General features: G+C 57.7%; 1 pseudogene; it reads left to right on the forward strand.

Annotated features, from left to right (window-relative positions):
• The first annotated feature begins 352 nt into the window (after positions 1 to 352).
• Positions 353 to 27,967, forward strand: LOC136526523 (protein FAR1-RELATED SEQUENCE 5-like; annotated as a pseudogene).
• The last annotated feature ends 28 nt before the right edge of the window (positions 27,968 to 27,995 follow it).

Here is a 27,995-nt window from a genome sequence, read left to right on the forward strand (position 1 = left end):
CCACCGCCGGCGCATCCAGGTCCTTCGACGAGCTGACCCCTACGTCGGCAAGCGATCGGCAAGAGGTTCTTCCATCTGGCCGCCGGGAGCCAGGCACGCCGGGGACGCCGTCGCGCTCGTCGGCAAGCGATCGGCCTCCACAAGCTGACCCCTACGTGGATCGAGATGGTTGCGATTTGGAGTCCGCCGTGGAGTTCGTTGCTACATGAGTCCGGTCCTCCTGTTGGTACGTGAGTGTACCATGGATTCATTCATGGTTGTTTCGATAGTGAGATGCTTGTAACCAATTTGTAACAGATCAGTCTGTAGGCGAAGGCACGTCAAGAGGCCGTGAGTCTGCGCCGCCGCTGCCATGGAGTCTGGCACGCGTGACGTTCCCGCTGATGTTGTCGTCGCCATTGATGCTGTCATCGTCGAAGATCCCGTCTCCATCGAGGCTGCCGCCATGGATCATGTCGCTGATGCCGTTGGAGCAAGTGATCCCGTTTCTACAGATGAACTGGAACATCCTAGCACACCACGGTCAAGTTCCAAAGAAAATTTGAAGCCAAGGGTTGGAATGATCTTTGATACACTCACAGATGTGGAGGATTTCTACAAGTCATATGCACATGAAGCTGGTTTCTCTGTTCGTGTTGGTCAGCACAAGAAGCAAAATGACGAAATATTATTCAAGAGGTATTGTTGTTCAAGGGAAGGGTATAGAAAGGAGAACGTAACAAATGTTAGTGATGATTCTAGGAAGAAAAGAAAGTCACATAATATCATGGAAACCAGATGTGGTTGTGAGGCACATATTGTCGTGAAGCTTGGCAGCGACAAGAAGTATCGAATAGCTTCAATGGTTGAGAAACACAGTCATGGTTTTGTGTCGCCAGATAAGAGGCATTTGCTAAGATCCAACCGTAATATCAGTGAGAGGGCAAAGAGTGCTTTGTTCAATTGTCATAAGGCTAGCATTGGCACCTCACAGGCATATCGACTTCTCCATGTCAGTGAGGGTGGGTTTCAGAATGTTGGGTGCACACTGATGGATTTGAAAAACTATTACCGTGATCTCAGAACCAAAATTAAGGATGCAGATGCACAAATGTTTGTGGCACAACTTGAGCGAAAGAAGGAAGTAAATCCAGCCTTCTTTTACGAGTTTATGGTGGATGAACAAGGATGACTTGTTCGTGTATGTCGGTGTTTCATACAAGCACCGGCAAGTAAATTTATAGTAATGCGCGTTAGGCTCGGATGGTGCGCTAAAGGACACAAGATTTATACTGGTTCGGGCGGAACGTCCCTACGTCTAGTTTGCTGCTGCTTGTGTTATTAGCACCGTGAACGGTCTGTAGTAAGGGGTACAAACTGTCGAGAGAGGGACTGGTCCCAAGTCTCTGATGGAGGGATTGAAAGGTCATCAAGAGCTTCGTAGCCGCTTGAATGTGTGTATGAGTGCGTTCTATTGTTCGGTCCTATTTTTCCGTCCCCCCTGATGGAGGAAGCGCATCCCCTTTTATAGATGAAGGGGCTGGCTTTACAAGGGTGAGGGCTCTAGGATGTGTACTCTACTTAGTCATGTGGCTCACGTTTACCTGGTCAGGTCCTCCATTCTGATGAGTGCGAAGGAAGATAAGTGCTTACCCTGTTGTCGATGTCTCTGTAGGATGTCAGATTAATCCCAGAATGCTGCTGGCAGGGTATGGGCTGTAGTACAGTGGTTTTGACTTATGAGCCTCCCTCCAGCCTTGCTCCGCACGCCTTCTAGTTCCCATGATTCCTTGTTGGGAGAATTCGGGGTCGGGGTCCGGTGTAGCGCCGCGGCCAAGGCCTTCTGACTGGGAGGACCTGAGGGATCGGGAATAGGGCGTCGCTCCCTCGGGTCCACAGCATGGTGACGGAATATCCGTCGTTCATGGAGATAGCCAATCCGTTCTTGGAGCGCAGCGGTTGTCGTATATCTTCGTTGGGTTCCGTGTCCCAGAGCTAAAGACGGCGCCTACAACTCTACAGGGTGAGACGCACGCACCTGTAATACCTTTTGGGCTCTACGGCGCCCGGAAGGGTCTAAAGCATCAGTCCTGTCGTTCCCTGGCAGTCCTTTTCCTGCCAGGGCGCAGGGTATGGTCGTTGGAGCCATGGTTGACCTGAACATCTTGTCTCGTCCTGTACCCATCATTATGAGGGATAGATATCGATCAGGGCGAGGCTCATTCTGGGCCGTCGGGTGAGGCGGAGACCAATCCCTATCTCTTGGGCGAGACTAAACCTATCCCTCTAGGATCGGGCGAGACGGAATCCATCCCTTTGCCTTCGGGCGAGACCGAGCCCGCCCTATAGGCGTCGGGCGAGACGGAGATTAGCCTTGAGCTTTTGGGGCGAGGCAGGGTTATCCCACAAAGGCGTTGGGTGAGGCTGACCCCGCCCCTCTGGGGTCAGGCGAGACGGAATTCATCCCTCAGCCCTCAGGCGAGACCGAGCCCGCCCTCAAGGCGTCAGGCGAGACGGAGTTTATCCCTCGGCCCTCGGGCGAGACCGAGCCCGTCCCGAAGGTGTTGGGCGAGGCGGAACCGAACTCCTGTCACTCGAACAAGGGATGACATGGAGCCCTTATGCGTCCAGAAGTTTTTCACATTCGGTGGTCATCGGTTCCACCTTCTGGGGTACCCTGGTATTAGGTCCCCGACAGTAGCCCCCGAGACTCTAGGTGATTCGGGTAGAACCGCCTGGAGGGTGTTTTTGATTTCGTTGAAGCTAATTTGCCGGAGGGTGCGCGCGAGCGCACCCGATGGGTGTAGCCCCCGAGCCCCCGGGTGACTCGAGTAGAGTCGCCCGGGGGGTTGTATCGACCCCTTCGCGGGTAAGGCTGAAGGACTTAGTTTTTCATCAACTGGGTGTTTTTCCGAGTGGGTCGTGGCGTCCCGTTCGCTAGGGACTGATTCGAGGCCGTCCAAACTGGTGCTTCTGCCCTTGGTGGCAGATTGTTCGTGGATTCCTTCTTAGTTGGGCCGGCCGGCGAGTTGCTGGGCCCTAGGTGGGCTAAAGAGAAAAGAACAGGCCTTTGTGGCTTGCGCTTCCCCAGTGGGTAGAGAGTCTGGATTCGCTTGGGGAAGGCGAACCGTCCGCCGAGATTTTTGGGATGAGAGGATAGGGACTGCGGGCGCGTGTCCCGCGACGTGACGCGGTGGCGCGCGTGGCAGGCCCGGAGATCGAGGCGGACGGTTGCCATTCTCGCGTCCGTCGCCCCCTATAAAACCGCGGGGTTCGCCCCCAGGGTCCCATGTTTCGCTCCCCTTCCTTTGCGTTCTGAAACATCCGCCGCCAATCTTCCCAGCCTCTCGTGCCCGCATCGCCACCGTCGACCGGCCTGCGTTCGTGTTCCAGCCGCCGTTAAGCTCGCGCCTGCCCTTCCCCCCTACTGCTTCAATGGAGTTGTGGGGCAGATCAAGCATCACTTCCCGGCGTCTGGAGGGCCTCGTCCGCCGTGGCCTTCTCCGCCCACTATCCGCCGTCCAGGAGTGGTTACTCCCCGGCGACGAGGGTGAGCCGGTGCCGCCTGAAGGGTATGTCGTCTCCTTTGCCATCTTCCATGAGCGGGGATTCGGGGTACCCGCGCATAGATTCCTTCGGGGGCTATTAGATTACTATGAGGTAGAGCTGCAGCATCTCACTCCCAATGGGATTCAGCATATGGCGGCGTTCGTTGCCCTGTGCGAGGGTTTCCTGGGGATCGATCCCCATTTTGATCTGTGGCGGTATTTCTTTAGCATTAGTCTGTCGAAGAGGAAGATTGGGGGGAAAGAAGTGAACGCGCCGATGGGGTGTGCCAGCATTCATCTGTGCCATACCCGGTCGAAGGATTACCCGTACATGCGTCTGGCTACATCCAACAAGGGATGGCATTCGCAGTGGTTTTATGTTAGGGATGATGTGAGTGCCACCCTACCGAAGTACACCGGACGTCTTATTGTGGATGCTCTGGAGTCGTGGGGCTGGGGCGTCCAGACTAAAGACAAGAAACATATCTCCAACCTTCTCTCTGCCCTCCATGCCCTGAAGGGTCGGGGTGTAAAGGGGTCGGGGATTATCGGCGCCTACCACGCGAGGAGGGTGGCACCACTGATGGCGCGTGTGCTTCCCCTGCATCGGATGATGCCCGGGATATCGTTCGAGGGGACGGTGCTCGTTGACGAGGTGCTCCCTTATTCGGAAGTGGCGCAGCGTATCAAGGAGGCGACGGAGCCGATGAAGGATTCCGCCGGCAGGGTCCTCGACATCGTGTATCCGGTGCCTGGGCATCCTCCAATGCGGCCGGAGCCTGGGTTCTTCGAATTTGTAAGCCCTCTTCTCCTGCATTCTTTTCTTTCTCCTGAATCTCCCTCTTTTAACACTTGCTTTTGTAATGTTGGGGCTAGCCGAGGGGGCTAGTCTTCAAGGATAGTCCGGCCCCACTGCCGAAGGACAAGGTTGTGGCGGCGGCAAATCGACTCGCGGCCGAGCGGGACAAGAAGGCAAAGGAGGAGATGAAGAAGGCGAAACGACTGAAGCAGGAGGCACGGGATCGGGGAGAGGACGTGAGTAGTGAGGATGACGACGATGACGACGACGAGGTAGCCGTCGACGTGGATTGGGGCGTCCTGGAGGATGAGGAAACGCTGACAAGTGGCCACCCACCCGTGTAGGGGCCCTTCGCTTTCCACGCAGAGGGAAGTGAATCAATGAGGTCGGTGGAGGCCGGCGAGTCCGCCGCTTCGCACGGCGTGCCGGGCGGGGATCGGTGGATGGGGGACGGCGGGCTTGCTGCCGCCGACCCTGAGGCAATCGTGGAGGGGGGGTGGCACCGGAGCCGCGCCCAGCTTTGGTGCCGCGCCTTGTGAGGTAATGGAGGGGAGCAGCTCCGGTGCTGCACCCCGTGAGACGATGGAGGGGGACGGCTCCGGTGCCACGCCCGACGAGACGATGGAAGGGAGCGACTCCGGCGCTGCGCCTGACGAGATGAACCCCCCTACCCCGGAGCAGGGGGCAGGCATGAAACGGTCCCGTCCGGACGAGTCAGGGCAAGGATCTGGGGATCCGTCCCCAAAACGCCTCCGCCGGCCGAGGACGTCAACGTAAGCTCTTGACTCCTCTGTTTTCATCTTTTTTCCATTTTTATTTTGACTTAACGGTTATTACCTTTGTGTAGGTTCTTGCGGACGGGTCACCCCCTGGGGCTGGCGCCCAAGAAGAGTCTCGCCCTTCAAGTGGGACAGACGGCATCGCCTGGAGCCACCCCTGTTTCGGGCAGGAGTGGTGCCGATGTCGGGGCCGCGTTGGCCGAACCGACGGCGTCCATGGTGGCTCCTACACCCGCGGAGGTTACTGAGTGAGCGGTCTCTTCCATGGCGGGCGTGGAACAGCCAGCCGAGGACCGCATACCGCCGGTGAAGGTGATCGTGACTGCGCCAAGCCAGGATCAGCCGGGCACGGTCGTGGTGGCACCCGAGGGCGTGGTGCAATCCGCGCCGCCAGGCGCCCCTGTGGATCCGCCCGTGGCGCCCGAAGCGGTCCAGACGGAGGAGGGTCCAGCCGGAGGGTCCTCGAGTGCGGCGGTGGTGCTGCACAGGGTCAGGAGGGAGCCGCCACCGACCCCTTTGTCGGGAGGAAGCCGCTCCCCTGCGCGGGGGGAGCAGCCGCTCCAGTGGATGGCTGCTCAGGACCCGACGTCGGCTCTTTTCTCGCTCGATGATCATTCCGAGAGCATGGAGCGGGAGGGTCTTGACATCGGGATCTCGACCATGCTGAACGCCTTGGACCAGGACAGAGGAGCCCTCCGTGAGATCGGTATCCCTACCACTCAGGTATTTTCTGGACTTTCTTCTTTCTTCATGTGTTTTTGTGTTCTCGCATTCCTGATATCAGTCTTCTTCCTCCTCAGATTCTTGTTGCTCGTAGCCGGAATAAATCCCAATTCCTCCACGAACAGAAGGCGGAGAGGGACCTCCTTTCCGAGGAGGCCCGGCTGCGAGCAGACTTGGCCGCCCAGCTTGCTACTGTCCAGGAGCGGGAGGCCCAAGCGTGTCAGGATGCGGAGGAGGCGCACGGGATGTTCGAGGACCTGTCGGCGAGGTCTAAGCTGGATGGAGAGGAGATTGCCAGACTCAAAAAAGAGCGAGACGAGCTGCTGCAGAGGAATGCCGTGGCCAATGAGAAGGCCGGTGAAGTCCTGAAGGAGCTGGAGATGGAGCGGGACCTCCGGCGGAAGGCCGAGAGTAGGGCCACAGCCCTCCAGTAGAAGGTGGACGAGGACGTCGAGGTGGTCCGCTCTCTCCGGGTGGAGCTTGATGACGCGGTGAAAGGAAAGTTGAGTGCTGAGAACATCGCCACCAAGCTGGAGAAAGAGGCTGCCTATACGCGAAGGGCCCTTCAGGTTGAGAGCGATGAGCACGATCTTCTACAAGCTGCGGTCGGGGTGGTCCTTAGCGCCCTGAATGTGACGGAGCCGGTGGAGACCAGCCCGCTCGCGGCCCATGTCGGAGGTATCACAGCTCGGGTGGGCCAACTTGAGGAGAGTGCCTTTCACGCCGGGATTACCCAGGCCTTCACCGTCGCCCACGCCCATTATGAGAAGGAAATAAACCTGAAGGTGATGAGCGAAGGCTTTCCATCCACCTACGAGGATGAAGAGCTGGAGGAAATGGAGAAGATGGTCGCTCCCCTTGCGAAGAACCTGGCAGACAATCTGAAAGAAATGGTTCTCCCTTCGCGGGAGTAATTAATCGAACAATTTTGAGAATAGCTTATATGTAATATGTGGACAAGTGTTGGTACTTTTCGAGTCTGGACGCCTTTCGTGCTTTTGCGTCTTAATTTCGTTTTGTTTGATTTTTTGCGATTTCATTTTTTACGGTCTTACCAATATGTTCCCCTAAATTATGCCGCTGATTATAATGCGAGGAGATTGAGGAGGTAGCCGTACCTTAATAGCCCCCGAGTAAGGTCCGACCCCCGCACCTGCTGGGGTCGGGTGTTACTGGAGACCGGAATCGTGGTTTTGGTGACAATGGATGTCATCGCAATAATCCCCGCCCTGTCTTCCAACAGAAATCCCAACTGGGGACTTTATAGGCTCGGCAAGGTGGGGCCTTTGTCCCTGCATTATTTGGCTCGAGCCCCCGAGCCTTGTTAGGGTCTGATAGGGGTCGGCCGTTATTTGCGTGTTACCCCGTCCTCGGTTTTCGCAATCGGAGGGGCTGAGTGAACGATACTTGCCTCGACGGCTTGAGTACCGCACTCAACGAGCTCGCTAACGGGTACGTTCGTGCGGAATCTGGGTCCATCATTTGCTGATGGGGTCGGTAGAGCCCTCTGGTGGCACTCCACAACTTCTTAACCCGCCTCCCGGCAGATGCCTGAGTCGTTCGATAAGCTCAGGGGGCCCGATGGCCTCTCCTTGATGGAGATTCTGTGGGTTTGGCTCAAGGTTAGAATCGAACAAGAGAAGGTCGAGACGTCCCGGTTTGCTTCTGAGCGGGGTCGGGCAGGGCCGCTGGGGCTCGTCTCGGTTATCTCTCCCTGGCTCTGTTCGGCGTGAGGCGGCCTCGAGCCCTTTGCGGGCCAACCTTCGAACCTCAGCCTGTGGTTGCCTATATCGAAATGAGGCGATAGCCGTTTCGTGGTGCGACACGAATCGTTGGGATGCAATTTTTTGCATATGAAATATTTTGAATGCAAGATTTAATTGAAAGTAAAGGTGGTGACGTTACCTTGGTGGTATGAGTGGCGGAAAAGCTCCTACTTGATGGGTTCGGGCCCTGACATTTGTGACGAGGTTGGAAAAACCTGCGTAAGAATTGCTATTCTTTGTTTTCGTGTCTTGGTGACAATCCGAGCTGTTCGATTAACTTGGGCAACCTGACAGCTTCTCCTTTGGGGGAGATTCTGTAGGCGGACCCCTCCGATCCCCTCTTTGGGAAGGGAGACGTCGAAACTAGAGACACGAGGGGCGTTGAGCATGATTTTTCTGGTGAATAGAAACACCGTAGCAATCGGGGCGTAGGGTTTGCTAGTTCGTCCAGTTTTACTCAAAGCTTTGTGCCTGTATGTCGCGCCCTTAGTTTCAAGCGTACGGAGGGGTCGGGTGGAGAGGATGTCTAGATTGGTAGTCATCCTCGACAGCCCCCGAGTGATGCTCGCGTCCCTGCTATTTGACGGGGTCAGAATCTTGCGAACAAATTTTAACGCATAAAGTGAGAAAGCTGAGAGGCTTATCTTTCTTTGGTCATTCGTTCGTCGTGTCTTCTGGGCCGAACGGCAGACCTAGGAGATCTGAAAGGTCCCGTCGCCGGGTCGTCCGTGGTCCTGCATGGGGAGGCAAAAAAGTTGTCTGCCTATGTGGGTGCCTCAATCGCCGCGTCCGGAGCGGGTTAGTGGCGGGCCATACCCAGGCAGTGTTCAGTTTGACCAAAGAGGGACGCCTCGTAGACCGGGGTTCGTCCCGTCACCTCTGGCGCGTCCCCTCAGATATCAATCAGCATTGATTGCGTATTAAAAAAGGGGAAGGGAGAGGGTTTTTCGTCCGACCTTTCGCCTTTCCTTAGTTACAGCGCTTCCTCTTTAAATAGGGAGGGGAGAGGAGTTCTCATCCCACCTCCCCTTCTGCCTCCGAGCCGCCATCTCTCCTTCTTCTTCCTTTCCGCCAAATGCGTCCGTGCGTCACGGTGGTTCCTGAGTGAGGAAGAGTAATGCCAGAGAGAGATAGAGAACTTACAAACTTGCTCGTGAGTCTGGTGCGTGATGTCGAGCCGGAGGTTATCCAACGTAGATGAGATGGTGTGCGCGGCCCTTGCTGAGGAGTCGCTGCTGCTGAAGGAAAAAAGGCGTCGGTGGGCGTCGTACGTCGTTGACTGCGCCGTCGTTCGCTGCGCTCCTCCCTTGGCAGGAGGCGTTTCCTACCCATACGCCGTTGTTAGGGTTATAGCTGGGGATGATGGCGTAGTCCCCAGACGCCATGGTGGTGGCATTGCTGCTAGGGTTGTGGCTGACAACGATGGCGTAGTCCCCGGACGCTCCGGCGGAGGCGTCGCAGATGGTGGCGCCTTCGAGGATCGAGCGAAGATGTCGCCGATGGAGAGCATGGCACGGCGACCGCAGTAGACGAGCTGGCCCATGTACACGCCCCAGACATCACCGATGGAGAGCGTGGCGCGGCGACCGCAGTAGTACTTGTGGTAGAGCTGAACTGAGACTGTAATGAAATAACGTTGTGGGGAAGCCCCCGAGTAAACAGTCCTTAGAGTATATTGTTCCTTTTTTGTAATGACATCGCTTTGTAAGTGGGGAATTTGTGCAAAAAATGAACAAAATTACATCCTTTGCTTATGGCAAGTCATTTTAACGCTTTCCAACTCTTCTCATGGTCTAAGTCATAGGAAGCTAGGAACATCCTGGGAACTAATTCTGATTGAACTGGTGAGCAAAGAGGTTGCAGCCGCTGGAGCGTGGGTGTCTCGCAGTCCTACCAGTTGTATTCAGAATTGGTTCCCAGGATCTTAGCCCTTGAGACTCGTTTACGAGGCGAATGGAAAACTTAGAGAATGTTTGTAAGTATAACACAGGGATTTTTTACAAACGTAATTGTCGGTGTTTTGGAACCGGGGGTCCCTCAACCAACGAGTGAATTTGTGTTGCGTGCCTCTAATCCCGGATGGTGATGCAAAGAGACACAAGGTTTATACTGGTTCAGGCAATCGAGGCCCTACGTCCAGTCTGAGAGATCGATCTTGTATTCCTTGCACCGGAGTGCTCGTAGTAGGGGGTTACAAGCTAGGTGAGAGAGGGAGCTAGCCCCAGGTCTCGACGAGGGTGGCGCGGGCTGCTTGAGGCGTTGTTCCCAAGCAGCGTAGAAGTGTGTAGTTCTATCGGTGTGTTCGTCTTTCTGCTTGTTGCCCCCTTTAGAAATGGCCCCGGTCCCTCCCTTTTATACTCTAAGGGAGAGCCAGGAACGTACATATGTTGCTACATAGCGCTTTATAAATGGGGGTGGCGTGTCCGAGCCCTGTAGCCGGCCACTGTCGTGGTATGGTCGATGGAGTGGCCCCGTCCTTGTCGTGCAGAAGTGATGCGCCGGTCATACTTGGTCTTGTGCGTCCTGGGGCTCCCGTACAGCTTAATGCAGGACATGGTGGGCGACGTGCTGGTCATCGTGCGATGACGTCGTAGGGAGCCGTGGCTCTGTAGATGCCGAGGCCGAGCCATCGTGGGGGGCTCGGCGGACATGGATCCTCAGGCTGCCGAGCCCCTGAAGCAAACTGCCGAGGCCTTGGAGGGAATTATTGGTCCTGGGTACTGATTCCGAGGCCACAGTATCCCAGACGTGGCTCCCCATGCTGCGTTGTTCTCGGAGCAGGAGTTGGCAGCACAGTGAGGCATGGGCGTCAACCATGTGCACAGTGGTTGGCACAGTGGCGGGTAACCCCTGCCCAGTCCTGCCTCCTGTCCCGTTAGCCATTCCGCGGTACTATGCCGAGCATGCGGCCGATGTCAGGGGCAGCAGTTGGCTGAGTTAATGTGACACGACGTTTTGTCAGAGGGACGGGTGAAGGAAGAGGCAGCGGAGTGCTGCCGAGCCCGCCTCGCGCGAGACGGAGGGTCGGCGGCCCGGCCGAGGCCTGCGATGAGAGGGGGTTGGCCGAGGCCTTTAGTGGGGGATCGCCCGAGGTCGGCGGTGAGGGGGCCTCGGGCGAGTCGGAGAATCGGCCGAGGCCAGCGGTGTTTAGCTGGTTTCGATTTTTACGAAGTCTAAGCAGTCGTTTTTTGGTTCTTGCTTAGGGTACCCCTTCTCATGGTATCCGACAGTAGCCCCCGAGCCTTGGAGGGAGTGGAGGCACTTCCCCTGAGGTTCTGACGAGAATTGGCTCTTGATAGTTCCTGTCGGGATGGTGTTTTGTACTCGAGGTTTCGGTGGGTGCGCGCGAGCGCACCCGCCGGGTGTAGCCCCCGAGGCCCTGGAGGAGTGATTTCACTTCTTCAGGGGCTTTTTTCTCTTTCGAGTGAGGGGTTTTCATTGTGTTTGCCGGGCCCGTGGGTGCGAGTTCGGATCGCAGGGCCTCGACGATGCTGTGGAAAGAGCCCCTTAGCCTCCGCCTGGAGCGAGAGGGCCGTCAGGGGTTCCCCCGGCTTTTTGTAGGACCCTCGTGCTTCCTTTTCGCTCGGAAGGAGGGGTGGAAGATGCCATGCTACCCTCGGTGGGCGCGAGCGATGGCATTTCCGGTGAGCTGTTATCGGGTAAGTCCGAGTGGAGGCCCGTACCCCGTTCGCTGGGGGTCAGCTAGCGGTCCGGAGACGCGCTCCAAGAGTACCGACGGGTTTCTCTAGTGGGTGCCGAGGCCGTTCGCTGGGCCTCGGTGGCTCGGTGCCTCCCTACGGTGGGATCCCATTCGGAGACCTCCCTGCCGGTCTCGGACACGACGCAGGGCGCGCTCGTACAGGCTCGCCCATAGTCGTCCCTGACTCTTTTGCCCTGGGGCAGCTGTCGAAACCCCTGGGGGCCCAGCCTTCGAACCCCTGGACCGTAACGGGCTTGGGTCGCTTGTCTTTATCTTGGGTGCAGGAAGAGCCCCCGAGCCTCTGCACGGAGCGAGAGGGCGGTCAGGGGTCCTCCCGACTTTTTTGTCCGTCCCCCGCGCGTCCTTTTCGCTCGGACGGGGGGCTGTTTGCCGAGCCCACTCGTGTGCAAGCCTGAGCCGCTGGGTCTCGGCAAAGTTGCAGGAGGAGCCCCCGAGTCTCTCGCACGGAGCGAGAGAGCGGTCAGAGGTCCCCCTGGCTTTTGGTTCGCCCCTCGCGCGTGAGGGTCTGTCTGCCGAGCCCCCCTCAGGTGCGAGCCTAGGTCGCGGGGTCTCGGCGTCTTTTGCAGAAGGAGCTCCCTAGCCTCTGCACGGAGCAAGAGGGCTGTCAGGAGTTCTTCTGGCTTTTTGAACGACCCTCGTGCTTCCTTTTCGCTCGGAAGGAGGGTTTGTTTTGCCGAGCCCCCTCGTGTGCGAGCCCAAGTCGCTGGGCCTTGGCAATGGTTTGCAGGAAGAGTCCCTTAGCCTCTGCGTGGAGCAAGAGGGCCGTCAGGGATTCTCCTGACTTTTTATTCGACCCTCGCGCTTCCTTTTCGCTCGGAAGGAGGGGTGGAATGTGCCACGCTACCCTCGGTGGGCGCGAGCGATGGCATTTCCGGTGAGCTATTATCGGGTAAGTCCGAGTGGAGGCCCATACCCCGTTCGCTGGGGGTCGGCTAGCGGTCCGGAGACGCGCTCCAAGAGTACCAGAGGGTTTCTCTAGTGGGTGCCGAGGCCGTTCGCTGGGCCTCGGTGGCTCGGTGCCTCCCTACGGTGGGATCCCATTTGGAGACCTCCCTGCCGGTCTCGGACACGACATAGGGCGTCCCAAGCGTTTCGCTTGCTTGGGTCTCGGCCTCGTACAGGCTCGCCCGTAGTCGCCCCTGACTCTGTTGCCCTGGGGCGGCTATCGAAACCCCTAAGGGCCCAGCCTTCGAACCCCTGGACCGTAGTGGGCTCGGTGCCCGGTCCCTTTGCCTGAAAGGAATCGGGTGGGGGTCATTTCTCTTCCTACGGCTAACAACGGCAGGCGCGTCTTTTGAGGCGGCTTTTTCGGGGAGGCGAAACGGCGCCTGCAGCTGCTACAGTTGGACGCGACGTGGCATTAGCCGACGGGACGTGACTGCACGCGCAATTAATGAGGAGGGAGTGGGTGCGTGGGCGGTAAGACCGGATCTGGATAACCGCGCCGGATTTTTTGGGGGAAACTTCCCCAATTTCGTCGCCCGGTGGTTTCGTCTCGTCCCGCCATAGCAGCGTCCTCCACCGCGCAATGGCTGGTGGTTCCGTCATCCTCCCGGCGGATCCCTGGGAGCGGTCTAACGTCACCGAGGAGAAGCTGCAGTCGCTCGTGGAGGCCGGTCTTCTTCGCCCGATCACCGACCCTGACGAGCCGGAGTGGATCGCTCCGGGGAACGAGTCAGAGCCGAGGCCGCGCGACGGCTACGTGGTGAGCTTCATCGTCTTCCACGAGCGAGGCCTCGGGTCGCCGGTGGATCAGTTCATGCGGGCGCTCCCGCATTACTACGGTGTGGAGCTTCACAATTTCAGCCCCAACTCCATCGCGCAGGCGGCCATCTTCATCGCCGTCTGTGAGGGGTACTTGGGGATCGCTCCCCACTGGGAGTTGTGCCTCCACTTGTTCCGAGCGACGTTCACCACCAAGCCGGGGGGAACGAGGGGGGCTCGGAAGGTGCAGAGGGCCGGTGGCTGCACCCTTCATGTGCGCCAAGACCGGCAGTCCCTCTACATCCCGGCCCAGCTGTCATCGTCCAACCGTCGTTGGCACGACAGCTGGTTCTACCTCCGCAATGACGACGGAGGACTTCCTCCTTATACCGGGCGGGTTGTAGAGAGTCAGCCAGAGAAATGGGGATACGGCGTTATAAAGGTTGATCAGCCTAGGCTGGAGCCACTCTTGCGGGCCTTGGGGAAGCTGCGTGACCACGGCCTTTCGGCGGCCGTGGTCGTGGTGGCTTTTCACCGCCGGAGGGTGTTGCCGCTGATGGCCCGGCGGTGGCGGCTGTTCGAGATGACCCCGAGCGATCCGATCGCCGGTATCAAGATGTCCGCCTTCGCCCTTACCGACGACGAGACCCTACATCGGGTGAGAGAGGCGGTAGACGGGAAGCCGAGGATTGATGATTTGGTGCCGTTCCCGATGCGCCCGTCACGGGGGTATGTCTCACTGGTAAGTTGGATGTTGCTGAGGCTTTCGCGGCCTTCTTGTTTTCCGCCTTTTTTGTCTGTTGTCTTACTTCGTCGTTCCCGCAGGGGATAAGAGACGTGCGAGACTCCCCGCCGCCCGTTCCCGAGGACGCCCGGTGGCGAGCCGTGAACAGGGCGCGCGCCGAGGAGGAGAAGAAGAAGAAAGATGCCAAGGAGGCGAAGCGCACGAAGAAGCTCCTCGCGCGCGAAAAGCTGGACGCCCGTCGCCGGCGTCAGAAGCTCGACGGTCTCCCGTTGGAGCCGTCTCCCTCGTCGTCGGTGTCGGATTCTTCGGGCGACGGCGGCGGGTGCGAGGTGGGGACGGCCTGCCTAGAACACCTCCCCGACATTAGGGAGATGGTGCCCGGGGCGCCAGCAAGGAGCCTGACGCTCCTAGGAGGAGGAGGAGGTGTCCCGGGGCCGGTGGCTGCCCGTCCCGGGGCCGAGGCCGACATGCCCAAGGCACGGGTGTCGGAGGAGCGTGCCGTCAGCCCGATGGGTTCGACGGTGGAGGTGGAGCGAGCGACGGTGGGGGCGACCCCATTGTCTCTGCGAAGGGTCGAGGAGGTGCCGGGGTCCGGCGGAGGCCAGCTAGCACCGGTGGACACCGAGGCTGCGTTGCTGCCGCCACCGCCGCCGTTGCAGAGGAGGCTGGCGGTGCCGAAGCGGCTGCATCCCCGCTCGCGGTAAGCGTCTTTTCTGGTGGAGTCCGTAGTACTTCTTGTTTGCCCCTTGGTCGCATGCTGACCTTGGGAGTGTCTTTGCTTCCAGCCAGAAGCATCTGGTGGAAGATCCTGCCTTGGCGCCCCGTAAGGCGCTCAAGGTGAACGTTAGCTCCTCCGCCCATCAGGCGGCGGAGGCGCAGGCTGGCGTGCAGCGTGGCGCGGCGTCGGGCGGGGCTGTTTCGGAGGAGGCGGCTGCCTAGGAAAAGGGTGCCGAGGCGGCCGCGGAGCGAGTGGAGGAGGAGGAGCCCACGTCTCACGATGTCGTGGGTCTTGGGGCGAAGGAGGCTGGGGCATCCACTGCCGAGGCCATTGAGGGTGAGGCCGGAGCCCCCAAGACCTCCGAAGTCAGGGCGGTGGACGTCGGGGCCACCGAGGTAGAGATGGTGGAGGCCAGAGCCCCAGGGTCCGTCGAGGCCGAGGTGATGGAGGTGGAGACAGAGCAAGTTTTGGCGCCGCCCCTGGTTCAGACAATCTCGTCTGATGATTCCTCCCAAGGGAAGGAGGTGGCGGACGTCGAGGCGGCCAGTACCGTGGAGCAGCCAGTCCCAGATCCCGCCGAGGGGAGTTCGGCCCTTGTCCGGCTACGGCCCGAGCCCCGTGGGTGGAACTTCCCGCGTGTTTTCTGGCGGAACCGGGCTGACCCCGAGGGGGAGCCCGTGTTCGCCCTTGAAGATATCACAGAGGGGGGCGATGGGATACCCTCGAGCAGTACCGCCAACTGGCAGTGCGGTCGCTGCAGACAGCGATGACTATTATGGGAGGGGACTTGCCCGGTGTCACCCAGGTAAGTACTTTCCCTTCTCGTGCCGTGTTGTTTTCTCTCCGAGCCCCCTCGCAGTGTTTGACGTGCGTTTTTTGCCTCTTTAGGAGCTCGAGACCCGGACCCTTGGGAAATCGGTGTTCCTGCGAAGGGAGAGGGATATCTGGGACTAGCTCTGGCGGCAGAAGGGCCTGCTTGCTGATGCCCAGTAGCTTTTGTTGGCGCGGAGTGCGGAAGTGGAGGACCTCCGCCTCCGTTGTGCTGACCTTCAGGCCGAGTTGGCCACGACTAAGGAGCAGTCTGCCCCTCTGGTGGCGAAGATCAAGGAAATGGAGGAGGAGCGAGACTCCTTTAGGTCTCGGGCCCAACTAGCGACGGCCTCTGCCAAGGCCATAGCCGGGCAGCTGGGTGCGAAGTAGAGCGAGCATTAGCTGACGAAAGTTGCCTTGGCAGAGGCTACCAAGGCGGCCGAGGCCTCTCGGGTCGAGGCCTTAGCCCTGAAGAGCAAGGCCAAGGGTAAGTTCTGCTGAGTCGTGCTCCTTGTTCCATTTGTTCTGGTTCACGTTTGACTCCTGACCCCTCGTCGCGACATAGATCTGGAGAAAGAGGCCTCCCAGGCAGCTAAGGCCTCCGTCGCAGCGCAAGCGGCGCTGGATGTTGAGGTCCGGGAGCACGAGGCGCTACGCAGCTCTGTCCGTACTGCCTGTGAGGCCCTGGATGTCGAGGGGGTCCAATCAGCCAGCTCCCTTGGGAGCCGCCTGATTGCGTTGAGCAGCCGCGTCCGCGAGAGGCTCCGGGGGGCGTTGCACACGGGCGTCAAGCGCGCCCTGGCCGTCGTCTCCTCGCACTACGCCATCAACCTCGAGGCTGTTAGCGACGGCTATGTGTTGCCAGAAGATGACGAGGAGGCTGATGCAGAGGTCGTGAAGTTGTTGGCGGCGGCCGAGGCACCTGGCACAGCGCTGGCCTGTCTATTTGAAGAAGAGGTGGTCCCTCCCGCGCCGGTCGCCGATCCTTGAGCTTTGATCTGGGCCAAAAGGGGCCATGTAACCGGATTGAGTTAGTTGCCATACCGTGACATTTTTGTGGCCGTCGAGGCCTTTAAAGTATTTGCGTACGTGGGTCTTTTAACCGTTATCTGTTCTACTTCCGAGCCTGTGCCCTCTGTCTCGATCTTGGGAACCCGCAAAGAAATCCCTCGGAACCTAAGCCGTCCTTCGGCGAAGGGTGGTGAGGGAGCTGCCGTAGCCCAGAGGCATAGGCCGTTCTCACGACTCGATTGGCCCTTTGGCCTCGAGACAAGCTTTCGGTCTTTGGGTTTCTTGTGAAGGTCCCGTCGGAGCGCGAGAGAGTTTGGCGTAGAAATTTTTTGAAAGACCATTAACGAACAGTGTTCGGGACTTAGGGGGTTCCCCCTTTTTAGCCCCCGAGGGAGGCTCGGCTTTGCAGAGGCAGAGCCGAGTCTCCCTTATAGCGCTATTGTGACTTCGAGCCCCTATTGATAGACAAGCTCTCTGCACAGAACTTCCTCGGAGCCTAAGCTGTCCTTTGGGTGAAAAGGTGGTGAGGGAGCTGCCGTAGCCTGGAGGCATAGGTCGTTCTCACGGCTTGGCCGGCCTTTTCGCCTTTGAGATGATCATACGGTCCTTAGGTTCTATACAATCGACTTGTCTATAGAGGGGCTCCTCGAAAGATTATAACAACTAAGAACGCTTCTTTATTGTATTTCGAGAAACAATGTAAACAACGTTTGGAAATTTAAGGGTAGAAACGACGTAGCTGTTCTATGTTCTAAGCGTTGGTGAAGATTTCGCCCTTCTCGCTGGCCAGCTTGTAGGTCCCAGGCTTCAGCACTTGAGCGATGATGTACGGCCCTTCCCAGGGTGGGGTCAGCTTGTGGCGGCCCTTGTTGCTCTGCCTCAGTCTTAGCACCAGGTCGCCCACCTTCAGGTCTCGGCTTTGGATGCGCCGGGCTTGGTAGCGTCGTAGGGCTTGCTGGTACCTGGCTGAGTGTAGCAACGCGACGTCTCGGGCTTCCTCTAGTTGGTCGAGGGCGTCTTCGCGGGCCGTGCGGTTGCTTTGCTCGTTGTACGCCTGTAGCCTCGGGGAACCGTATTCTAGGTCAGTGGGGAGGATGGCCTCGGCTCCATAGACCAGGAAGAACGGTGTGAATCCCATGGCTCGGCTCGGGGTGTTTCTTAGGCTCTAGATGACTGACGGGAGTTCGGCAAGCCATTTCTTGCCAAACTTCTTCAACCAGTTGAATATTCTTGGCTTAAGGCCATGTAGGATCATGCCGTTGGCACGCTCTACTTGGCCATTCGTCCTTGGGTGTCCTACGGCCGACCAGGCCACCCGGATGTGGTGGTCGTCGTAGAACGTTAGGAACTTGCGACCAGTGAATTGTGTCCCATTGTCAGTGAGGATGGTGTTAGGAACCCTGAACCTGTGGATGATATCCGTAAAGAACAGCACCGCTTGCTCGGATTTGATCTGAGTGATCGGACAAGCCTCGATCCATTTGGAGAATTTGTCGATGGCTACCAACAGATGGGTATAGCCCCCGAGGGCCTTCTGCAGAGGCCCAACCATGTCCAGCCCCCATACAGCGAATGGCCATGTGATGGGGATGGTTTGGAGGGCTTGGGCCGGGAGGTGCGTCTGTCGAGCGTAGTACTAGCATCCCTCGCAGGAGCGTACTAGCTTCGTGGCGTCGGCCACCGCCGTTGGCCAATAGAAACCTTGACGGAAGGCGTTACTCCTCGAGGGCATGCTTCATCGGACCTTAATGGTAAGGACAGGGCTTCTTAAGCATGTCGTCAAATAGCCCGGGGCCCCGGGGGCCTCGGGGATTCCTGCGTTCTGCCGTGGCGACATGGCCGGCCTCGAGGACCTCCTGCTTCCCTAGGCGACCCTTCTTCTTTCTCTTGGGGATGCGGGTGGGCGAGGCCTCGGGGGCCTCGTCCTTCTGCTTCCCCTTGGCGTCGTTGTTGGGGAAGATGGCCCCCACCGCCTCTTCGCCCGAGGCGAAGTTGGTGGCGATGTTGAGGAGTGCGGCCGCTGTGGTTGGTACGTTCCGGCTCAATTCTCGGACCAGGTCTCGGTAGGAGGTGCCAGAGAGGAATGCTTGGACGATTTCCAAGTCACCGACGCAGGGCAACTCGGTGCATTTCTTGGAGAAGCGTCGGATGAAGTCTCAAAGGGATTCGTCCAGCTTCTGGCGGCAACCTTTGAGGTCCCAGGAGTTCCCGGGGCGCACGTAGGTGCCCTGGAAATTCCCGACAAAGACCCTCACCAAGTCGCGCCAGTCGTGGATCTGTGCGGGGGGAAGGTGTTCGAGCCAGGCTCGCGCTGAGTCTGACAAGAACAAAGGGAGGTTGCGGATGATGAGCAGGTCATCGTCCGCACCGCCTAGCTGACAAGCCAGGCGATAATCGGCTAGCCATAGCTCGGGGTTCGTCTCGCCGCTATATTTTGTGAGGTTGGCAGGTTGCCGGAACCGAGCTGGGAAGTGAGCGTTGCGAATGGCTCTACTAAAGACCCGAGGGCCAGGTGGCTCGGGAGAAGGACTGCGGTCCTCTTCACTGTCGTAGCGACCGCCTCGGTGTGGGTGGTAGCCCCGGGCGGCCCCGTCGTCGTGGCGCCGTCGCCTGCCAACTACTTCGTGGTCGCCTTGTGCCTCGCATTGGTCTCTAGGTCGATCGCGCACCGAGGGGGCCCTGTTGACCGTTGGCGCGCGAGCGGCCTCGGGACGGACCGAGGCATCCTGGCCCCGGCGAGGTTGCGCTGTGGGTTGCTCCGAAGTGCCTCAACGCCGGCGGGAGGCGGAACTTTCGGCCTGCTGCACCGCTGCGGTCTCAAGGAGGTCGCGGAGCTCTCCACGGACCCGTCGCCCCTCGGTGGTGGAGGGCTCGGGCATCGCTCGGACCAGCATCGCAATCGCTGCGACATTCTGGCTAGCGCGATTAAAGACTGGGGGTGGCTCTCCCCCCTCGTTGTTGTTGATGCGGTGATGGACGTCGCGGGCCCTCCCTGGGGCTCCTCCGCCCTCACCGCGCCCTTGCTGCTCCTGCTCGAGAGTGTCCCGAAGCTGTTGCAGAAGGAGTCGGTCTTGTTCAACCTTGGCTTGAAGCTCGCGGAGCTGCTCCAGGTCTGGGCGTCGATGCCCCCCGCGAACGGGATTCTCGTTCCGTGCTGCCGGGGCCTCGAGACACGGAGGTGTGGCGTCGCCCGCCCTTGCCTGGGGCGGGGAATGGTTGCCTGTCCCCTCGTCCTCTTCGCCTGCCCTTGGCATCCCGAGCCCGACGTGGAAGCACTCACAAGACGGATCGTAAGTCCCTTCATCGTCAAAGTCAGAGTAGCCGAAGCAGTAGTCGCTTGCGGCCATGAAGCGATGCATGGCTTCAGGGTCACAGAGGCCTGAGAAGTCTGCTCCGACCCACGCCTCGTCCTCTTCCGAGGACTCAGCGCGGGTGTAGGCCGAAGTTCCGGCGGAGAAGTCGAGGGCGAAACATTGGTCTCCCGAGGGCTCCGAAGGCTCCGCGTGAGTGGAGGCATAGGCGAGAGCGTAGATGGCGGCGGCATTTCTCAACCCGAAGGGGTACAGAGATGGGGCCACCGCCGGGTTCAGCTCCGTCGGAGTTGGTTCCTCAGGAGGCGGCGGGGCAGAGCTTGCTGATGGGGCGTTGCTGCGTGTTGCCGGCATCTCCCTTTCGCCCAGACTTAAGCTGGATAGGTCCCCAGCCAGGGACTCCATACCGATAGCCGGGTGGGGAGACTAGCGGTGCGTGGAGCGTCGCCCTAGTCTTGCGTGATGTTGAGGTGGTCCCGCGCACGCCGTGCTTGTCGGTTGCGGTGGGAGCGTCGGCCCGAGCGCCGCCTGCGCGCGGGCTGCTGGTGCGTGGCATCATCGTCGGTTGATGAGGCTCTGGGTGAGAGGAGTACCATATCGTACTCATGTCCTAGAGAAATGAACTCTAGGCTCCCGAACCAGACTATCGTGCCGAGACGTAGTGGTTGAACGGGGTCTGCCATCCGGAACTTGCTGGGACGATGAAGCTAACACGCAGCGGCCCCTACCTGGCGCGCCAACTGTCGGTGTTTTGGAACCGGGGGTCCCTCAACCAATGAGTGAATTTGTGCTGCGTGCCCCTAATCCCAGATGGTGATGCAAAGAGACACAAGGTTTATACTGGTTTAGGCAATCGAGGCCCTACGTCTAGTCTGAGAGATCGATCTTGTATTCCTTGCACCGGAGTGCTCGTAGTAGGGGGTTACAAGCTAGGTGAGAGAGGGAGCTAGCCCCAGGTCTCGGCGAGGGTGGCGCGGGCTGCTTGAGGCGTTGTTCCCAAGCAGCGTAGAAGTGTGTAGTTCTATCGGTGTGTTCGTCTTTCTGCTTGTTGCCCCCTTTAGAAATGGCCCCGGTCCCTCCCTTTTATACTCTAAGGGAGAGCCAGGAACGTACATATGTTGCTACATAGTGCTTTATAAATGGGGGTGGCGTGTCCGAGCCCTGTAGTCAGCCACTGTCGTGGTATGGTCAATGGAGTGGCCCCGTCCTTGTCGTGCAGAAGTGACGCGCCGGTCATACTTGGTCTTGTGCGTCGTGGGGCTCCCGTATAGCTTGATGCAGGACATGGCGGGCGACGTGCTGGTCATCGTGCGATGATGTCGTAGGGAGCCGTGGCTCTGCAGATGCCGAGGCCGAGCCATCGTGGGGGGCTCGGTGGACATGGATCCTCAGGCTACCGAGCCCCTGAAGCAAACTGCCGAGGCCTTGGAGGGAATTATTGGTCCTGGGTACTAATTCCGAGGCCACAGTATCCCAGACGTGGCTCCCCATGCTGCGTTGTTCTCAGAGCAGGAGTTGGCAGCACAGTGAGGCATGGGCGTCAACCATGTGCACAGTGGTTGGCACAGTGGCGGGTAACCCCTGCCCAGTCCTGCCTCCTGTCCCGTCGGCCATTCCACGGTACTATGCCGAGCATGCGGCCGATGTCAGGGGCAGCAGTTGGCTGAGTTAATGTGACATGACGTTTTGTCAGAGGGACGGGTGAAGGAAGAGGCAGCGGAGTGCTGCCGAGCCCGCCTCGCGCGAGACGGAGGGTCGGCGGCCTGGCCGAGGCCTGCGACGAGAGGGGGTCGGCCGAGGCCTTTGGTGGGGGATCGCCCGAGGTCGGCGGTGAGGGGGCCTCAGGCGAGTCGGAGAATCGGCCGAGGCCAGCGGTGTTTAGCTGGTTTCGATTTTTACGAAGTCTAAGTAGTCGTTTTTTGGTTTTTGCTTAGGGTACCCCTTCTCACGGTATCCGACAGTAATACTTGTATTACACATGACATATGTTACGATCACATGCCAGCCCCCGAGTGAGGTCTGACCCCTCGCGATTTGCAGGGGTTGGAAGTCACTAAGGATCGGGGGCTGTTAAGGCAAAAACTGATAAGGAAAAGTGTAAGCTTATTTTAAGGATAGAAATGACGTAGCTGCTCAATGTTCTAGGCGTTGGTGAAGACCTCGCCTTTGATGGTTTTCAACAGGTAGGCGCCTGGGCGAAGTATTTCCGCGATGATGTAGGGCCCTTCCCAGGGCGGGGAGAGTTTGTGGCGATCCTTGTTGCTCTGCACAAGACGGAGGACGAGGTCTCCGACGTTGAAGGCTCGACCCCACACCCGTCGGCTGTGGTACCGCCGTAACGCTTGTTGGTACTTAGCTGAACGGAGGAGGGCGATGTCGCGGGCCTCATCCAGTTGGTCCATGGCGACTTGGTGAGATGCCTCGGCTCCCTGTTTGTCATATGCTCTGATTCTTGGTGCTCCATAGTCGAGGTCCGTCGGGAGAACGGCCTCGGAACCGTAGATCATGAAGAAGGGTGTGTAGCCGGTGACCCGGCTAGGAGTCATCCTTAGGCTCCAGAGCACAGCTGGGAGCTTCAGCGAGCCAACGCGCGCCGAACTTGTTCAACCGGTTGAAAATTCTGGGTTTGAGGCCTTGAAGAAGCAGGCCGTTTGCGAGCTCGACCTGTCCGTTCGTCCGGGGGTGCGCGACGACTGCCCAATCGATTCGGATGTGTTGTTCATCACAGAAACGAACGAATTTCCTATCGGTGAACTGCGTGCCATTGTCTGTGATGATGGAGTTCGGTACTCCAAAGCGATAGATGATGTCGAGAAAGAACAACACAGCTTGCTCGGATTTGATTGTGGATATTGGCCGAGCTTCAATCCATTTTGTGAACTTGTCTATGGTGATAAGCAGGTGGGTAAAGCCCCCGGGCGCCTTTTTAAGTGGCCCAACCAGGTCAAGCCCCCAGACCGCGAAGGGCCACGTGATGGGGATCATCTGGAGAGCCTGGGCCGGGAGGTGTGTTTGCCGAGCGTAGTATTGGCACCCTTCGCAAGTGCGTACAATTTGCTCGGCGTCGGCTACTGTGGTGGGCCAATAGAAACCCTGTCGGAATGCCTTCCCAACCAAGGTTCTTGGTGCGGCATGGTGACCGCATGCTCCACCGTGGATGTCGCTCAGTAGGAGTTTTCCCTGTTCGCCAGGGATACAAAGTTGCAGAATTCCGATGTGACTTCGTTTGTAGAGTTCGCCCTCTACAACAACCAAGTATTTGCGCATAAGGCCGCATTCCTTGTATAGGTGCTTGGCCGGGAAGGCGTGGTTTGGGCATGGCCCCTCGAGCATTTTCTCGAAGTGGTTCGGAGTGCCCTCCGCGGGCTTCCGGCCACCTTTGCGGTCGGCAGCGGCCGCGAGTGAGTTGTCGTGCCGTTGCTTCTTATTTTTCCCTTTGGCAGGACGGTTGGAGGCACCTTCGCTGGCGTCCTCGTCCCGCCTTGTCTTTCCGTCAGAGCGATCAAAGATGGCTCCGACCGCCTCTTCTCCAGAGGCGTGACTGGTGGCGATGTCCAGGAGTTCCTTGGTAGTTCGCGGGCCCCTGCGTCCCAGCTTGTGGACCAGGGATTCGCAGGTCGTCCCGGACAGAAAGGCTCCTATCACGTCGGCGTCGGCGACGTTCGGGAGCTCATTGCACTGTCGGGAAAAGCGCCGGATGTACCCGCGGAGGGTTTCATCGGCCTTCTGACGGCAGTTCTTGAGGTCCCATGGGTTTCCAGGGCGTTTGTACGTGCCCTGGAAATTACCCACGAAGATCTCAGTCAGATCCGCCTAGCTCTGAATAGCATTGGACGGTAGGTGCTCCAGCCATGCTCGTGCCGAGTCGGCCAAGAACAGCGGGAGATTGCGAATACTGAAGTTATCATCACTCGCACCACCGGCCTGACATGCAAGCCGATAGTCTTCGAGCCAAAGCCCGGGATTTGTTTCGCTAGAATATTTAGGAATGTTCGTAGGCGGTCGATACCTTAGAGGGAACGCAGCGTTGAGGATGTGCCGGCCAAAGGCCTGAGGGCCTAGCAGGACGGGGCTCGGGCTTCGGTCCTCGTTGCTGTCGTAGCGCCCGCCACGTCGGGGATGATAGCCGCGGCGCGCTGCTTCTCCCTCGTCGCCGTGGGCACGTCTCCGGGCGTCAATGATGCTGCATACGTCGCGGCCACGACCGAGGCGTTGATGTACAGGGACGACGGAGGGCTGCCCGCTGGCTGGCGGTGTTTGGTGTACGGATGCGTCCTTGGTGGGACGCACTGAGGGCGTGCGCTGGCTGGTGTCGGGTTCGCGTCGTTGAGACAACGAACTTTTCGCCTGCTGCGCTGCTGCATGCTCGAGCAACGTGCGAATCTCCCGATAAGCGCGTCGATCCTCGGACGTCGTGGCCTCCGGGAGGCCATGCAGCAAGGCGGTTGCTGCGGCGATGTTCTGGCTGGCTCGAGCAAAGTGAGGAAAGGCCCCATCGTCGGTGAGGATCCTTTGATGTACGGTGCGGGCTATGGCGCGCGCGCGCCCCCCGTCTTTGCGGAGTTCAATCTCGTGATTGATGTCCACGTATTCCCGTGCGAGCCCTTGCCCGGCCTCATCGATCTCTTGCTGACGAGCCCTTAGCTGCTCCATCCTCAGGTGAGATGGGGCTTTCCCCTCTTCCCCGGATCTGCTGTCAGGATTGTTTGTAGGGGTGGCCTCTTCCCTGGAGGCGCTTTCGACGTGACCCTCGGGGGTCTGCGTCATGTAGCATTCCCAGGAAGGGTGGTGGCTCCCCCTACTGGAATCTGAGGTGGAGAGCGATACAGGTTCCTCGTTGAGAAGCTCATAGAGGGTCTCCGTATCCCGCTCAATCGCCCCCACGAACTCGATGTCCGTGGGTGGTTGAACCACACGTAGCGCCAGAAGGAGGCCAGCGGTTGCCGCAACGTTGCGGAGACCGAACGGAAACGCTATCGGGGTGCTCCATACGGACCCTTCCGGACACATGGTGGCGTTGTGAGAGGCCTCCTTGGGTGACGGGACTCCCCGGGAGTTGCCCGGTGGGCCCCTAAGCCTGAGACGGCTAAGGTTGATCGAAGGGGGAGATGGGGCGGCTGAGTGAGTCAGCGCCAGCTCTCCTCCTAGTGTGATGATGAAATCCAAGTCGCCGAAACGCACGTGTGCGCCCGGGGCCCAGGTGATTGCGTGGGTGGCCATCCGAGACCTGATTTAGAACGCGCAAAGCCCCTACCTGGCGCGCCAACTGTCGGTGTTTCGTACAAGCACCGGCAAGTAAATTTATAGTAATGCGCGTTAGGCTCGGATGGTGCGCTAAAGGACACAAGATTTATACTGGTTCGGGCGGAACGTCCCTACGTCCAGTTTGCTGCTGCTTGTGTTATTAGCACCGTGAATGGTCTGTAGTAAGGGGTACAAACTGTCGAGAGAGGGACTGGTCCCAAGTCTCTGATGGAGGGATTGAAAGGTCATCAAGAGCTTTGTAGCCGCTTGAATGTGTGTATGAGTGCGTTCTATTGTTCGGTCCTATTTTTCCGTCCCCCCTGATGGAGGAAGCGCATCCCCTTTTATAGATGAAGGGGCTGGCTTTACAAGGGTGAGGGCTCCAGGATGTGTACTCTACTTAGTCATGTGGCTCACGTTTACCTGGTCAGGTCCTCCATTCTGATGAGTGCGAAGGAAGATAAGTGCTTACCCTGTTGTCGATGTCTCTGTAGGATGTCAGATTAATCCCAGAATGCTGCCGGCAGGGTATGGGCTATAGTACAGTGGTTTTGACTTATGAGCCTCCCTCCAGCCTTGCTCCGCACGCCTTCTGGTTCCCATGATTCCTTGTTGGGAGAATTCGGGGTCGGGGTCCGGTGTAGCGCCGTGGCCAAGGCCTTCTGACTGGGAGGACCTGAGGGATCGGGAATAGGGCACCGCTCCCTCGGGTCCACAGCGTGGTGACGGAATATCCGTCGTTCGTGGAGATAGCAAATCCGTTCTTGGAGCGTAGCGGTTGTCGTATATCTTCGTTGGGTTCCGTGTCCCAGAGCTGAAGACGGCGCCTACAACTCTACAGGGTGAGACGCACGCACCTGTAATACCTTTTGGGCTCTGCGGCGCCCGGAAGGGTCTAAAGCATCAGTCCTGTCGTTCCCTGGCAGTCCTTTTCCTGCCAGGGCGCAGGGTATGGTCGTTGGAGCCATGGTTGACCCAAACGTCTTGTCTCATCCTGTACCCATCATTATGAGGGATAGATATCGATCAGGGCGAGGCTCGTTCTGGGCCGTCGGGTGAGGCGGAGACCAATCCCTATCTCTTGGGCGAGACTAAACCTATCCCTCTGGGATCGGGCGAGGCGGAATCCATCCCTTTGCCTTCGGGCGAGACCGAGCCCGCCCTATAGGCGTCGGGCGAGACGAAGATTAGCCTTGAGCTTTTGGGGCGAGGCAGGGTTATCCCACAAAGGCGTCGGGTGAGGCTGACCCCGCCCCTCCAGGGTCGGGCGAGACGGAATTCATCCCTCAGCCCTCGGGCGAGACCGAGCCCGCCCTCAAGGCGTCAGGCGAGACGGAGTTTATCCCTCGGCCCTCGGGCGAGACCGAGCCCGTCCCGAAGGTGTCGGGCGAGGCGAAACCGAACTCCTGTCACTCGAACAAGGGATGACATGGAGCCCTTATGCGTCCAGAAGTTTTTCACGTTCGGTGGTCATCGGTTCCACCTTCTGGGGTACCCTGGTATTAGGTCCCCGACAGTGTATTTTGGGCGGATGCTTTATGCAGGAAAAACTATAGTGTTTTCGGTGATGTGGTTTCGGTAGATGCAACATATACCACCAACCGGTATAACATGAAATTTGTGCCATTCACTGGTGTCAATCATCACTTGCAAAGTGTTTTCCTTGGGGCAGCATTCTTAGCAGATGAAAAGATCGAGTCATATGTATGGTTGTTTAACACCTTTCTTAAGGCTATGGGTGGAGTAGCACCTCATCTAATCACAACTGATGAAGATGCGAGCATGAAGGCTGTTATTGCTCAAATTCTACCGGATACAACTCATAGATTTTGCATGTGGCATATCATGGATAAGGTGCCTGAGAAGGTCGGGCCCTCTATAAGAAAAGATGAAAAGTTTTGGGAAAGACTAAACAAGTGTGTTTGGGGGACCGAGAATTCAGATGATTTTGTGTCACAATGGAATTCTATCATAACAGATTATGAACTCATGGGAAATGATTGGTTTTCCACTAGGTTTGCCATTCGCGAGTCATGGATTCCGGTATATTTTTTGGACATACCTCTAGCAGGAATGCTTAGGACTACATCACGATCGGAGAGTGCAAATTCTTTTTTCAACCGTTTCATTCGTAGGAAGTTGACCTTTGTTGAGTTCTGGCTAAGGTTTGACACAGCTTTGGAGTGCCAGCGCCAAGAGGAGTTGAAAGCCGACAATGCAAGTCTACACACCACTCCTAAATTGATGACACCATGGGCCATAGAGAAGCAATGTAGTGTGATATATACACATGAAGTTTTCACTAAATTTCAGGAACAAATCTTAGCTGCAAGAGACCATTGCATTATTCAAGGTATTTCAGAGAGTGAAGATCTAAAATGTTTCACCCTCAGCAGCCAAACTGGAAAAGACCGAGTTGTTCAAATGAACAAGTCAAACATGTTTGGTAGGTGTTCCTGTAAACTATATGAGTCTTATGGCATCCCATGTCATCATATCATACAAGTGCTTAGAGCTGAGAAGTAAAGTGAGATACCATCGTTATATATTATGACGCGATGGGAGAAAAGATGTAAAAGGTGTGTACTTTATTTTTTCTCCTTCTCTGTTTACCTATATTTTCTGTTTTGTACAATAGTCTTGATCAGATATTTAATTTTATAGGGAACTATTCTTTGATGAGGAAGGTAACCTACTAGATGAAAAGCCTAAAGATCCTATGGAGGTGGCCTTGCGGAAAAAGATTTCAGATTCACGCAACAAGTTTGAAGATCTTATTCAAATGGCCAAGAACTCCGAGGAAGGGATGGACTTTTTATATTCTAGTTTATCCAACCTAGTCGAGCCTCTCTGAAAGATCACACCTGCTTTGAGAGTTGAAAAACAGGATGAATATGAATCTTTCCTTGGTAGTAAAATTCCAAAAGAGGTCGATATACATCCACCAAATGATGTCAACTCGAGAGGGAGATCCAAAAGAATTAAGAAGAGCAAGGAGACGAAGGAGAAGAAAGCTGGAAGTAAGGGTAAAGGTAATCGGACGTGTCGAAAATGTAAGCAACAAGGGGATCATGATGCACGCAATTGCCCAAACAATGTTGTTGGCTGATATTTCAATTGAACAATGTACTATTGTG

Source organism: Miscanthus floridulus, chromosome 19 (genome assembly GCF_019320115.1).
Source record: "Miscanthus floridulus cultivar M001 chromosome 19, ASM1932011v1, whole genome shotgun sequence".
NCBI classification, from domain to species: Eukaryota; Viridiplantae; Streptophyta; class Magnoliopsida; order Poales; family Poaceae; genus Miscanthus; species Miscanthus floridulus.